The 13,265-nt window shown below is 42.8% G+C and overlaps 1 protein-coding gene across 6 annotated transcripts in view; it reads left to right on the forward strand.

Moving 5' to 3' along the window:
- Positions 1–13,265, forward strand: part of MITF (melanocyte inducing transcription factor) — a 108,009-nt gene that overhangs the window by 23,477 nt on the left and 71,267 nt on the right. The window contains exon 1 of one of the 6 annotated variants that reach the window (XM_054161287.1): positions 1,535–1,555. The exons of the other annotated variants lie outside the window; for them this stretch is intronic. The gene's annotated coding sequence lies outside the window, so the exon portion shown is untranslated. Of the gene's footprint in view, positions 1–1,534; positions 1,556–13,265 lie in introns of those variants that run through there. 6 annotated transcript variants of the gene reach the window in all.

Consider the following 13,265-nt stretch of genomic DNA (forward strand, 5'->3'; position numbering starts at 1 on the left):
AATAAAAATGCATCCATGAGCTTGCAGAGATGTTTCAGGTTATATAAAAGAGAATTTAAAATAGTATCTTTTTCACAACATGGGGAGCACGTGTTCGTGAATATAAATTTCCAGCACGGTGGCAGTGGAGTTAGTTTAACAGATGCAGAACTCTGTTACTAAGAATAGTTTCTGCACTTATCTCCCCACACAAATTTTCTCCTTGGGCATTTGCAATATGCTTATCAACATATGCATGTTCAGGTTTTCTGCAGAAAATAGTCTGCAAGCTTTCTGCTTTGAGAAGCTATCAAAAGCATGGGCTTCTGAAGCCACGCTGAGTTTCTACTGATGAGTCAGAATTCTGCATGGAAGGATTTGGGTACAAACACAATAAGGAAAATCAGCAATGTATTGTTTTATTCTTTTAAAAAAAAATAAAATTATTTTTTAAAGATGTCATTCTTCCTTTCCTTTGGTAAACAGCAACACTTGCTGGCAAGAATGGGAATAACAGATCAATCTGCTTATTTTCAGCTGTTGGAGTCACGTTTATTAGTCATGCAGCACTTTTCCAGCTGTTACCCAGCACAGAATTTTCCTGGTGAGGAGGAAGATGTAATGTCTCGGCACAAGATGCAGACTCCTTCCTAGTGACATTAAGGCCATAAGAGCACCTCAAGTCAAACCAAGCGTTTATTTCTTGAAATGAAAGCCGAATTACCAGTTTTCCCTCTAAAAGAAGCTGCGCTTTCATAAACAAACAGAATTTGGTCCCCGGTTAGAACACAAAATCGGTTTTAAACGTGAAAGAGTTAATTGAAGGTTGCTTATTCCTCATTTGGTGAGCAGCAGATCTTTTATAGGGTGTGAAACTGTGGTTATTAACCACGGTTAATGGAGATGGTCTCATTCATTACCCTACACTGTTAAGAGTAACTGTTGGTTGCGCTCTGTTCAAGCAATGCTTCTGTTGCCAGTGGTGTCAGGAGATTTGCTTCATTTATAACCAACAAAGACCTGGGCTTGGCACATTAGTAGTCATTGAAGGTGAGCATAAAAGAAATATAATAGGAACAACACACTGAAAAGAAACACAGTTTTTAAGGTAGTTGAGTGCTTAATTCCTTTTGTTATCAAACAGAATTTAAGTGCCCACACACAATAAAAATACAGCCTGGAGAAAAAAGAGTGAAAACTAGCAAAAAGCCTTTGGGGCTGCTAAAGTCAAGTCAGAAAAGGGGGGGAGGGGGAAGGGGTGTGTGTGTAAGAATAGGTAAAATAAAATAACAGATTTTTATAGGGGTTTGGGGAGATAACTTGATGTGCCCTAATGTCCTGTCTGGGTCCCATCATATCTGGCAGTGACACGCTGAGGTTCTGCATCAGGTCCGAGGGATGCAGAATTACTTCTCTTCTGTCTGACTTGAGGGTCAGTTACTTACCAATGAATAGAATTTGAAAGAAATGTTGGCCTTGTGGCTTTGTATTTTTGTGCTTGTTTTAGGTTGCGTTGTTGGATTGCATCACGGGGTGGGACAACACAAGCCGAAGTCTTTGGATGATTAAAAAGCAAGTGAGTTTCTGTAGAAGTATGTGAAATAATGTGTCTTTCTTTGTCTAGGAGAAAGAGCCCTTTGCATGTAGTGTAATTCTCCTGTAAACATCACTGCTGTGGCATTGATGCTATGGGATTGAAAGAGTTGGATGTGCTTGAACTACTCTGAAGCAAGAGAGTATCTGCTAGAGTAACTACAGCTCTGCATGCTGTGGCGATTGCAGGGAGTAAGCTTCCCTACTAACTGAGTCTTGTAATTATTTTTAGTGTACTTGATAATAGCTGTTTGCGTGGTGGTATTGATGATGTGGTCTGTAGTGGCAGTTCTCATCTTACCTGGCGATTCAGTTTGTTGGCTTCCCCAGCTGTGGTAGGTCCAGCATCCTTCTGTGTTGTCCTGGCCTCAGTGGTTTTGCTGAGATTAAGATTTTTCATCAGTTTAAAACTTTCCAAAGGAGTCATGTCTCTTACTTGGCTTTTACAGGCTGCAATATTTGTGGAGCAAAAAGCATTTCTTATAAAAGAAATGTTGAAGTGTTTACAAGACTGGAGCTACTACTCCTAGCCTGTCTCTAAACTGCTACACCCCCTTTCCTCACCTAATGATTGCCAAGGTGGAAATCCACCTGGATTTGTCTCCTAAAGTCGGTTTTTACAAACTGATGCTGGGAGAAGAAAACATAACAGGGACCAGGAGCCTGGTGTGCTTAGTCTACACCTGGGAGCAAAACCCTGATCCCTGAAGTTCTTTAGGACTTCACCCTTGAAACAAGGGCTAAGAATGCAAGAAGGCAAAGGAGAGCCTGGGATTTTCCATACTCTTGTGCTTAATTTAAAAAACAATGATTCAGACAGCCGAGGGAGGGGGTTTATCTGTTCAGCTATGGTACAGGCGTTGCCTCTTCTTGTGCCAAATACCTTTGAGGATGAGAAGAAATGACATGGTCCTTCTGGAAACCTGAGAAGAGTGTTGTTGACTTAAAAGAAATTAAATAAGTCTACTGAGACTGTGCTGCCATTTACATCTTGTAGAAGAGAGTAGAGATTATAGCCGGGTTCAGGAGAAAAGCCTTTAGTTCAGCGAGTATGTTACTGTTTAAGGAAGCCTTTTATTTCTGTCTGATCTGGATAACTTTGTATTTTCTCTTTCCTGAAGAAAGCTACAGTGGTTTTGGTCTTTCCAACAGCTGTGGCAGCCTGTGATGATAGTGCTGTGTGCTGTAGGTCTGAGATAAGTGCTGGAAATCTGCATGTTTGTTTCTGAAACATGATACAAATGTATTAACTTCTGCCGATCAGCTATAGACTAACAAATACTCGGTGACTCATACCTTCCCTTTGCTGCCTGTTTTTATGGTTCTCTTTAGCATGTCATAAATGTTTAGGAAGGCTCATTCATCCCAGATAGGCGTGAAATCAATCTTTGATGCATAGGGCTGTGACTCAGGGAGTGGAAACAAAAAGGCCACTTGGTGTAATGTCTGCTGCTATGCTCTTGCCAAATGCTTTCAGCAGAGGGGGAAAATCTCTTCTACTGTAGTTTGTTTGGATGATACTTTGAAGATTATGGATGTCTCCCATGCAGCATACCCCAATTAACTGTGATTAGGAGTGTTGTAGGTAATACCTCTGCTATGAGGATGAAAAGATGATGAGAAAGATGGATAGCACAGGATGTGAAGGTATTGGCAGAATATGCAAGGGAAGGCAATGGAGTGTGGGGAGTCTTGTTCCAAGGAAGTTAGACAGCAGGGAATTGTGGGACAGTCCAGCCTGGCAGGAGCTTTGTCTGGAGAGTTTCTAGGGCAGGCATCAGCACCTGTCTGGGAGACGATATCAAGGTGAGTTTCTGCTTAATCTCCTTGCTCTGGCTTCTGTCCTGCTCTTTCTTGTCTGTGTTCCTTTGGCCCTTCTTGTGGAATAAGTGGGAGTACATCTCTAGAAGATACTTTGATGTTTTAATTATTTTTTTGTATGTAGTATAAAATGGAACTTGGAGCTGTGAGGCTCTGTCTCTTACCCATTCTTTCTGGCTTTCATGTTAATCTTCTGTTCCCCAGAACCCAGCAGTGCCACCAGAGCTCTTGCTTCCCATACTTGCTCTTTCATCCTGGAGGGGCTTTTGTTTGTTGAAGTGAACATTTCGTACATGTTCTTTGCCTTCCCACCGTGGATGTCACTGTTCCAGGTTTGTCTTTAGGTTACAGCACATCTGCTTCACCTTCCTAAGCTTTTGCCATATGTTCGTCCACATTGTCCAACAGAGCACTGCTTCATGATCATTGTCTTTGTGAGCCTTTTAAAATGGTCTTGTAAGTGAGCTGTGATGTCAGCTGGGAGACTGGCAGGGAGTTGGTGTCCTGTTTTTAGGACTGGCTCAGCAGAACAAAAAACCTTTACAGTGTTCCTAGCAGATGACACCCACTGTGAAGTTCACTATCCCAGGAACAGATTATAGCCAGCCTGTCATGCCCTAGCCGTGTAAGGCTGAGGGAGCAGCTTTCTGAGTGCTCTTGTGTGCCGTGTGTGCTTTGACGAGTGTTGATGATCCTGTAATTTGCACTGGGTGGACAAACAGGCTGCTTATTGCTTCTGTGATTGCCCAGGAAATGTTCTGTCAACTCCACCCTTTTCGTCCTGATGTGTAGCACTTCCCACTGATCAGTGTTGAGCTGGGCTGCAGAGAACTGGGTGAGTCATCTCACAAAGCTTTTACAGCAGGTGCCCCTCATTCTGCTTACCTTGCTTTCTTTCCTCTTGTGGGCCTTTTTCTGCCCCACCTCTTCAGTTTCTCGGGGTTGTTCTTTGTTAAGATGCTCTTAACAGAAACAGTCTACTTTTTTCCCACCTGTCTCTGTCTTCCGTTCTTTCCCTTGAGATCTTAATCTCCCTGGCACAAGTGGTAATTGGTAGGTAAAGATGATCTTCAGAAGTTTGCTGCTGCAACTCTTCCTGTGGCAGCATTACATAAAATCAACTGTGTTCATAGGAAATGAAGGGGAAGGTTCAGCAGAGCCGTGCCTGGGGGGAGGTAAAGGGGGTGAGGAGGGGAAAGGCTACCAGCTACAATGCTGTTTAAAATAAAAGCTTCTGTTGGTCTTGTCCCATCAAAATGAGTTGACATTAGTATGGAAAGAGTATTCCTGCTTTCTGTTTCTTCTTCCTTCAAAGGGAGGAAGAGTTCCATGGTAAGAATTGGTTGGAGGTTTTTATGATGATTGTTAAAAAAAGGACAAATAAAACCCTTAGGCTAGCATCTATTGTGAGGACTGCTGCTGTCTCCTGGCACACTTTTTTTTTCTTCCCCCTTGTTCCTTATCTTCTCTATCTTCTATAATAAGTTCCTTAGGACATGAGTGGTGATGTTTGCTGCTTGTGTAGTGCTCTTTGTACAAGAGGCTGATTGATGTTGTCCGCTCCTGTGTGCTGTGCAGTGCAAACAATTAAGGTGCTTGTATATGACAGGTAAAGAATTGGTGTATTGGAGTGAATGTGCACAAAACCTGTGCTATGTTAATGTATGATGGGGGAAAAAAAGGTGTATAAAAATTGGAAGTGTTGTGATTTTCATAAGTGAGCTATTTTCAAATGTGGATAGGATTGCTCTCTCCTACTATGGATAAAATATCCAATATACTGCTCAATGGAATGTAGCAAAATAGAAGCTTCAGGATATGGGTTACTGTCAGAATTGCACAAGTTGGTCATTCAGCAGCTGGTTGCTTCAAATGCAGCTTTTAATGGAGATGGGCAGACCCTTTACCTACTGAAACACTGAATGAATTTCTGTCAGATACACTGAGTAAAAGAATGGTTTTTGCCCTTCACCAATTTTTTACCTAGTCTGAAGGAAGAAAGCTGTAACAAGAGACCTCCTGCAAGCTCATTTGGACTTGGGCCACACTTCAGCTCCTCCATCCATCACTGGGAGAAATGTTGAATGGCTTCTTCTCACAATGTAAATATTTAAAGGGAACATGCCCTCTTGATGGACCTGCCTAATTAAAAGTACTAGGAGCCGTGTGTATTTATAACCTGTATGAATAATTATTACTCAACCTGAGTAGTATTTTCTTGGGAAGTCCCTCATTAGAAACTCTGCATCATCAAGGGTGAACTGTACTGTTACTTAACTAGTTTTGATTCACATCTGGGCAGAGACGTGAAGGACAACTGCAGAGTCAAATGCAGCACGCTGTGAATAAGAGAGAAAATCTTCCAGCATCCCAGATAGTTTCCATAATTATTTTCCCTTGTTGCCTGGAACTTAAGCACAGCTAATGCTTAGCTGCTTGTGCAGCAAAATGTGAAGTATATGGAGTGTTGTTCTGGGTGGTGCTGGGAGGGAGAGTGGAGTGGAGGGTAGGTGGGTGTGCTTCCTCCCACCGCCCCAATGCTAGTGCTGCTGGGCATCTCTGGGCCTGCCGTGTACCTTCTGCCAGACTGCACACCCTTGGTGCAGCGCTGCTTGGTTAGGCATCCAAGTATTTGGCCTCTTTCCATTTTCTTTAGAACAGGGGCCATTGTTTGTGCCTGGACAACAGTGGCTGTGTTTTCTAATTCAAAAAGTGCCTTATAGAAGAGGTCTTTATCATCATTCCTGATTTGCAAATGGGGGAAGCAGAAAGAGAAGAGGGAGCAACTGCCCCTCAGGTGATGCAGATGAGCATCAGTAGGGAACAGAGCCCTCAGTCTTGCCAAGTCCTGTAGTTATTTCATCTGATGTTGGTGTCACCAAGTAAAACTCTCCTCTAAGCTTCTGCAAAATAGGAGTTTATTATAAAACACTTAATAAAACTCAAGCAACCCTTCCCTACATGCAGGCAGAACTAGCTTAGCTGCAGTTACTGATAATCATGTCCCTAAGCTACTGGCAAGTAGGAATAGCTCAATAGTCAGTGCTGGAGCTATAGGGTTGTAGAGATGTGGCAGAAGATAATGTGTAGAACAGGCTACTTCTCATCCATCATGTTACTGAAAATGGAAGTTCCTGAAATGTCTGCACATGACTAGGTCTGTGAAGTGCTCTCCTACACGGTCTCATGGACTGAGAGTAAACTCTAACCAGTCCACTTCTTGAAGTTGTCATTTTTATTACACAACATGTTTGGCTTTGACCTTGTCTTGAACAGAACAAAACCAAAACCCTTTTGGTTTTGTTCTTATTTTCTCAGTTCAAAAGTCCTCTTTATTTTTACTTTTCTTTGTTTAAGATCCAATGCTCTTTTTCTTGGACCCATAAATATGCATCTCTTGCCCCATCTGTGTTTTGTCCACATACACTTGGCTAAGTATTCCTTCATCCTTACAGAATCACAGACTGGTAGGGGTTGGAAGGGACCTCTGCAGATCATCTAGTCCAACCTCCTTAATCTGATGATACTCAGCCATACTCGCACACTGTTTTCTGACCCTCTCTTTCCTTATTGTTTACCTCACCTGCCCTGACATCTGTTTTCTGCCTTCCTCAGGCTGCACCTGTGCCATATTCCTTGCCTGCTGACTGTCATGGCAGCTTCTTTTCTGCATCTGTGTTGTCTGTTTGTGTTGGTTTTTTTTCCTTTCTTGTATTTTCCTGTACCCCTTTATGCTAAAGGGGAAAGCCTCTCGTACTACATCTTCCTTTGGATGTGCAGTCTTCCATTTCCTTCCCCACTCTGTCCTCAGCCTGTACCATTGAAAACTAAATGAAATTTCTGTAGCACTGTGCTTAATAGCCAGGCCTTGTTGTTTTTTTTTCTTTTCTTTTTTTTCCCAGCATAAAGGAATCCCAGTTGTGCCTCTGTATTTCATAGTGTTTTGTACAGCACAAACCCAAGGATGATCCTCAGATCTCTAGTTTTGTGATCTCGCCTGACTTTGCTAGGGTAGGAGAGTAAGCAGTACAGTGAATGGTATTACCAATTACAGATCGAAGCTGCAGGAAAAGGGGAGCCCACCTCCTGCATCAGTACCTCCTGTACTGAGGACTGATATTTTTGTCCTGTGGGGAATTTTGCAAACTGGCCATTGCTGAGACCAGTTTAGGGTGGGAGAGCGTGCATTTGTGGCAGGACATGAGTTTGCTTTGGATTTGTGAGAGGATGAGGAGTGGTTCTGACCTCTCTGCCTCTCTGTGTGGGATCCTTCAACTGTCCATTAATCCTTATGACCATGCTCCAAACCAGCCATCATGTGTGCTTTGCAGCTTACATCTCACTCTGATTTGTTTTTCCTGCTTAGTCAGACTTTTTTTTTTCTTCTGTGGCTAGCAGTGAGATTGCTGGAATTTAGCATGAAGGCTGGGCTGCTTTATGTTGGGGATTTTAAAGCCTCTCTATGACCCTGTCTTGGAAGGAGAAGAATTCAGATGCAGTGACTTGATTTAGCAAGGTCCTAATCATACAATAAAGGAAAAGTTGCCAACTGAATTGAAAGTGATGACTTGATTGCATTAGGATATTTTTTCTCTGTTCATAAATGATTCATTATTTCCTGTCTTCCCCCTCCTCCCTAAAACTAATCAAATTTAAGCAGAGTTGGCTTAGCTTCTAAGAACTGGGCTTCCACAAATTGTAGTGAAAAGGAATCAATTGATGCTCTTATGGTTGAATTATTACTTCATAAGAAATCTCAGTTGTTTCCACAACAGCAGCATTTGTCTTGGTTTATGCAACCAATGACATGTGAATAGTCACCGTGTTGCTAAGGCTGATGCATCTATTGACATGCTATTGGAACAGCAGCACACCTAATGGAGGAGTAAATTTGATCAACCATTACGCAAATGATTTCTTATAGTTTGGTAGTGGTTTTTTTAATCATGAGAAAGCAGATTGTGGAATTAGTAGATTTGGAATATAGCTGTGCTGACCTCAGGGGGGAAAAATGAATTTGTCTAGCGTCCTGTCTCCTTGCCCTGCTTCTGTATTGTGTGAGAAATACCAAAACAAACAAACAAACAAACCAACCAAAGCCAACCAACATCTCAGGGCTTGGTGGTGGTCTGAGCAGTGCTGTGTGTGAGTACCTGCAAGCCTAATAGAGAATTTGTCTACTGGAGCCTTCTGTTTCCCTCCCCACCCCAAGTGTTTCTCTTGATCTAATGAAGTAGGTCCCATATAAACTCTTGAATTGCTCATATGCTGTGATCATAATGGCTGCAAAAGCCTCACATTTTGTTGTTACGAGAATATAACCTCTGATGTTTCAGGCAAATGGATTTGTTCATCGGCTGCTCCTAGCAAGGACTTTGTGGATGCATCCTGCAGTCATCTGGCCTGGTTTCTTTTATGTTTAGGGAAGGCAAAGGAGCTGTACTGAATGCTGTTAAGATTGACCAAGGGTGGTCTGGGCCATCTACTTTGAGTTTTGGAGTTCTAGGCCAAGACCTTTAAATAATGGGTTTGCGTGTGGATGTCTGAGTCCAGCTTGTGTTGCCTGCAGCCTGTTGTCCCAGCCTTGGGGTTAGGGGTAAGAAGGACCAAGCTGGAGGAAGAAAAGGGAATGAGAGAGAAGGGAAGACACCTTTCTGTCTTGAAACCTGTAGCCTGACTTAGGGAGGTGGTGAGAGAAGTGGGGGCTTCTGTCTAATTTTTCAGGGTGGTCACACTGACCTTGAGATGGAGGAAGATGGTGATTAAGAGCTGTTTACTGAACTTGTAGATGTAGCCAGCCTGCCAACTTTGTGTGCTGGTAGGGAGTGGCTTTTCCTGAAGGCCTTTAGAAGCACAAAGTGTTTATGGCATCTAGGTTTAGCACTGGAGGTACTACTGGACCTGGAAGGCCTGAATCTCATGAAAAGCTGTAAGAAATTTTCTGCCCTTGATCAAATGTTCAGCCTTACACTTGAGGATGGGGTGGACACAAACCGAAAAGGAACACTTTCTGCATCTCTGGCATCTTTGAAAGCAAGTGCAGTGGGGTCTCTCCTACAGCAATGTCTGGTGGCTCCTGCCAGAGGCAGACCTCTTGTCTCAGACCTTCCAGGTATATGTTATTTCACCAGGTGTGAAGCTGTTTTATTTATTTATTTATTGGGGTGTGTGTGAAATGTCCCAAACTGTTAGCTAGGCTGCTTTTCAGAATAGGTCACAGGTTTTATATCTGTACTAATGTTTGGTCTATTTGAAGTTACTTTAAACAGTCTTTGGTGGCATGGTGCTTTTATTTTTGTCACAAAGCAGTGAGCAGATGCACTCCATGTCTGACGGTGCCATCCTGAGGTGGTAGGATCAGCCCCTTTCCAAATGCAAGGATCACACTTCAATTGTCCTTAAAGCTAGGGTGCTGCTACCAGAAGGTGTTATTTCTCATGGGAATAGCCATCCTTTGGGACCAGTTTCTTCTGTCTTCAGCAAAAGTCCAACTTTAGTTTCTGCCTGAAATTCGAACCACGATGAATGTAGTTTTGTTTGGTGCATGTGCTGGCTGCGAGATGGATGCTGGAAGTGAAGTATTTTGTGAGACAGTGGCGCCCAAAGTAGAGATCAAACAGCTAAACCGAGGTCATCCGTTCTTTATTTCCCAATATTTAAGCACTGTTTATTGCCCCTGTCTTGAGCCTTGCTGTCTTGTCTCTCTTTTTTACACAGTAATTAACACTTGGATTCTAGTCAACAGCGTTGCAACTGAAACCAGTAGCAAGTGCTTGGACACTGGTGCCTACCCTGTCCCTGCCAGTGCTCTGAGCAGTGTGCTCAGCAGTAACTGGATAGAGCACGAATGTTTTCTCCAGAAGCTTTTGGAGGACTTGCTGTCAAGATGTGTGTGCTGAAGTGCCCAATGGCTTGAATGACACTGCCAGATGGACTGAGTGCTCAAGTGGCTGTGACCACTGGCTGGGTCATCGCATGTCTAAGGGCTTAGTCACCTCTTAGATGAAGTTGTTGAAACGATTTTTCCTTTTAGATTACCAAAATCTATGGAATTTTATTTAGTTGTAGTCCAGTAGAAACAGTTATTTAAAAATGCTTGGAAAAGTACTTTTCAATATATGCTTTGGTCTTTTTGTTGACCTGAAATTGCTTATTAACTTGGTGGTGTGTACCAAGGCTGCTCTCTGAAATAGATCCTCTAATACACTCTCTACTACTCTGCTCAGTCAGTGTATGTGTTTCCTTAAAAATGCTACAAGAAGCAAAAATAAAGCTGGAACACCTAGTCTGGACTCAGGGACAAAAATAAACATGACATTATTATATTGGACTTGGATACAGCTCTGTCTGGTGGTGTGCTTTGATAACTCTGACATCTAATATTTATCATCAGACTTCAAGGTTCATAAGCTTTGCTTGTTTGGTGGCTAAGCTTTTCTCAGTCCATCTTTTTTCTCTCAGGTTCTTAGTTTATTATTTGCATCATTTTCTAAAGGCTGCAATTACAGACTCAAGCCATGGTTTTGCTTTGCCCTGGTCATGCCAAAGTGGCAGTTAGACACAACGCCCCAGCTGCCAACTGTGAATGCTTTGTTTCTGTACAGCAAGGTCAAAACTGCACAGATTTGCAATCAGCTCACTCTCTAACCATTACCTTACTAAAGCACTTTTTGTAGCTCTCTTGCCTCCCTTCCTGTGCTGAAACTCCTAAATTTAGTAACACTGAAGCTGGAGGGTTAGAATTGTGATGAGAATTTGCCACAACTCATTTTGCTTGCACTATGCCCCTTCAAATGGCCATTCCCTTTCTTCTGCTTGTGTTTTAGGGAGCTGTCAGCAGCTTGCCAGCAGCGTTTGACCACGGGGCTGCTCTGGGCCCGTGTCACTGCTATTACTCCCACCGCTATACCAATAGCTGTATTTATATTTGCAGTATCACCAGCTACAGGCCGTTCTATTTTAAGTATCCCTGGCATGCTGTAGCTTTTCCAGAACATGATTTGCACTCTTAGGGAAAATGAAAGATGCATCCAACAGAAGGCAGCAAGCTTGCAGAAGTTTGGATGTACATCAAGTTTCCTTGAGGTGTACCTTAAGAGAAATGACGGCTGGTTATGAATTATGACTGCTAGAAGATTTCTATCACTTACAGAAAGCTAATGAGGAGAAATTCTGACTGATTCTGCTTAATTTTTTCCAATGCTTGTGCACTGGTAAAGTACTTCTCTTTTCAATGCTGAGTAGTTGTTAACTCAAAGCTTTATATGCAGCATGTCACTTAGTATGGTGTTGTCACTGACAGTAGTGTTCAGTAAAGAAGATGCTCTGCCTTGGTTCTCCAACCTATAATCTTTTCCTAAACTTGCTTAAAGGTAATAAATCAGATCTTGAGCACTGGCACTCTTGCAGAATAGCAGCATGCTAAACAACCTGTGTGTGTTCATGTGTTGGATTTGAGCAGGAAAAGTGCTGAAGGCTGACTCACCAGAATGTTGCTTTGGGAGAATGAGGGGGTTCAGCTGCTCACCATTCCCTTACAGTCAGATTTGATCCGTTAGTATTTTAAGAAGGCAGTTAGGGTAATTTGCTGTCTCCATGTGGCATTCTGTGCTGGGCATGCTCTGGGGAGAGGAGAATGTATGCAGGGGTTGTGTCTTGTTGGCTCAGCTAACTGAATTTTAGCAGTTGTCAATGTTATTGAAAGCTTAAATGGTATCTCTATTTAATTTCATTAAGGCTTTGGCTGGTAGGAACATCCCGCCTCTGAATCTCTTAAACTTACAGTAGGTCAGCAGGCAAACTTACTTACAAGGATTAATAAAGAACATAACAACAAGGGCCCTGTGAGTGAATGACTTATGTGGAGCCCATGTAGCTGTGTGTGCACAGAGCAGTTACTGAAGAGTTTTGCTGAAACTATAAATGTTCTTGTCTGTCTTTCCAAGGGGTGATACAGTGTGTGGATCACATCATTCTTGATCCCATCTGCCGTGACGGAAACCTTTCTAACTTGAAAGAGTAAAATACTTTAAGTAAGAGACAAAGAGCCTTCAGTGTTTCTGAACCAAAAATTAATTTGGGTTGGAAGGGACCTGCAAAGGTCATTTCATCTAACCTCTTAACTCAGTGTCTTAAGTTTGAAGTTGGGCAGGGATCTAAGCAGCCTTATGTAGTCAAGCTTTGCTTATCTTCCAAGGATCACTAATGAAAACGTTGAACAGGGTTGACACCCTCAGTGACAGCTATTATTAACCAACCCTATCCAGCGTGGGTTGACCTGCTGACCACTGCCTGCAGAGCCCAGCAGTCTGTCTGGGTTTCCTCCCATCTAGTAGTTCTGTAAGCAGTGATTGTTGCTCTGGTTCTGTCTGTTCAGCCAGCCATCTCTCTGTAGAAGGCAGAAGCATGATGAGGCACTGTTAGTCTGGCACAGAAGTCATCCCATCACCTCTCCCCGATCCCAGTGTAGATTACACAGATGTCCGACCTGTTTGCTTTGCCCTCTTACTAACAGTCCCAGACCTAAACAATCTTTGTAGTGAGAAGCCTGCCAGAAACCAAGGCAGAGTGGAGGAACATTGATCTCTAGTATATTTTCATTTTGTCAGAGGGCTTAGCAAGGCTTGTGTTTGCAGAATGACCTTAAAGACCAGGGCTGTGGGCCCCTTGGCTTTCCTTCCAGCTGCCAACGCTGGGCACTTCCCAAAGCGTTCACTGCCTGGATGTTCCAGGTCTCGGAACAGGCTGAGCTGTACTGATAGGTACATTGAGGATGGGAAGACTTTATTTCCTGTTGAAGAATTTAATTACTGGTAACTTTCCACGTTCTCTTTTTTTTTTCTCAGTTTTGTCACTGAATATTTTCCAGGATC

This window comes from Dryobates pubescens, chromosome 1 (assembly GCF_014839835.1).
Source record: "Dryobates pubescens isolate bDryPub1 chromosome 1, bDryPub1.pri, whole genome shotgun sequence".
NCBI classification, from domain to species: Eukaryota; Metazoa; Chordata; class Aves; order Piciformes; family Picidae; genus Dryobates; species Dryobates pubescens.